The 1847-nt window shown below is 43.5% G+C and overlaps 1 pseudogene; it reads left to right on the forward strand.

Moving 5' to 3' along the window:
• Positions 1-633: 633 nt before the first annotated feature.
• On the forward strand, positions 634-1235 carry LOC142461596 (dnaJ homolog subfamily B member 6 pseudogene; annotated as a pseudogene).
• The last annotated feature ends 612 nt before the right edge of the window (positions 1236-1847 follow it).

Below are 1847 nucleotides of genomic sequence, written 5' to 3' on the forward strand. Positions count from 1 at the left end.
TTCTTGACTGCTGCTTCCATGAGCTTTGATTGTGGATCCAAGCAAGACAAAATCCTTGACTACTTCAATCTTTCCCTCGTTTTTCAATCCAGGCTTGGCATTACTCTGCTCGGATCACAAAGAAACTCTGGGGCATCCTTGGGGTTCATTTACTAGGCTGGATGTTGCATTTAACCTGACACACAGAACATTTTCAGTGGTGCAATGTTTGACAGGTTTATCAGGCATGCTGGCTTGCATTTAAGGAGAGTAAGTTGCAGGAAAGAGACATCAGAAGCTATTTTGTCGACTGGAACATCCAGGGGATATGACTGCTCTTCCACAGTACCTAGGAAAATAAAGGCAGCAACCAACAGAGGGTGGGCCAGTCCCCTGGGAGGAAACGTTAGTACTACCCTAGCCATCATCATCATGCCCACCCTCATCAACATCCTCACTATCACCCTGCTAGAGAGCTCCTGCTGTGGAGCTTACCCCAGGCTAAGAAGCACAGAAATGGTCTCTGTAAGTTGGCTTAAGTTCCTCTGAGAGGAGACCACAGGGTCCCACTGCCTACCTTCTTGTCCTCCCTGTTGCTGGCTGCCAACCTCCTGGGGATTTGTTTCAACAATCTGTTAAAACAAAGCGATCGCCATGGAGTTGTAGGTGTGCAGAAACATGCCTCACTGGGAGCTATTTTAAAGCATATCCTAAATTGTCACTATAGTTGGCATCCTGATTAAAATCCCAAGACCAAGAAGGAAACAGAAAGGAAATTTGAACAAGTATCCTGAGTCTATGAGGCATCATCAGATGCTAAAACCACGGGACATCTATGACAAGGATGGCAGAGAATGATTAACCGGTGGAGGTGGAAGTCATTGTGATGGTCCTTTTGCATTGGGCTTCACATTCTGTAGTCTGAATGCTGTCTTCAGGGAGTTTTCTGGCAGAAGGGCCTCCTTTGCATGTAAGCTATTTGAAGGCCCATTTGAGGACTTTTGGGGGGACTGGATGGATCCTTGTTCTCTACCTGCAGGGGGTTTTCCACCTTTTGGAGGTAGATTTTCTACTCTTGATACCAGATGGACTTCTTTGGAGTCATTTGTCATGGGGAGGCCTTAGATCATGGTCTTCCACATCACATGGTGGTAGAGAGGGGGGCAACGTTCAGATTAATATCAACTTCTACTAAAATAATTCATGGCGGGAAAATCACAATGAAGAAAATTTTTGAGAATGGTCAAGAAAAGTAGAAGTTGGAGACGAAGGCCGGTTAAGTCCTTAGCCATAAATGGGAAGGAGCAGCTACTACAGTTAGAGAAGTCAGTCAACGCATGGCAGGAATGTTCAGCTCTTACAAGCACCAATGGAAGGTGAACAAGAGCCTGTTTTGAAGATTTCAAATGAACTCTACTTTCCATATAACTGAACCCAATCTAAAATATTTATAAACAGCTCATCGGAGCACCTCTGTGTCAGAGACTTTTGAGTTTATTGTTGGACCACATTAATAGTACTTTTTTGGTCTCTAAAATTGTTGTAACTTCATGTACGCATTTCACTTTTTTTAATTGGACTTAATAGGAGGCGACCTGTGATTGTCTCATGGAGCTGGGAGAAATCTCTATATTAACCCCTGCATGGATCTTCCTCCTTCCATCTTGTTAGAAATGTGAGCCAGGTCGTTTCAGTCTGCTTTGAAGCTAACAAGGCCAGGACAAATCTCCAACAACAAAAATGTTTGTCAGTAATGAGTCGTGAAAGATAGGAACACGTTAATGGTAATACATTTCTCGCGTAACACAAATGAAGGAGGTTTTCTAGCTGTGCATGCATGATGACAATTTAGCAAGTTTTGAAAAGTA

Source organism: Tenrec ecaudatus, chromosome 11 (assembly GCF_050624435.1).
Source record: "Tenrec ecaudatus isolate mTenEca1 chromosome 11, mTenEca1.hap1, whole genome shotgun sequence".
Taxonomy (NCBI): Eukaryota; Metazoa; Chordata; class Mammalia; order Afrosoricida; family Tenrecidae; genus Tenrec; species Tenrec ecaudatus.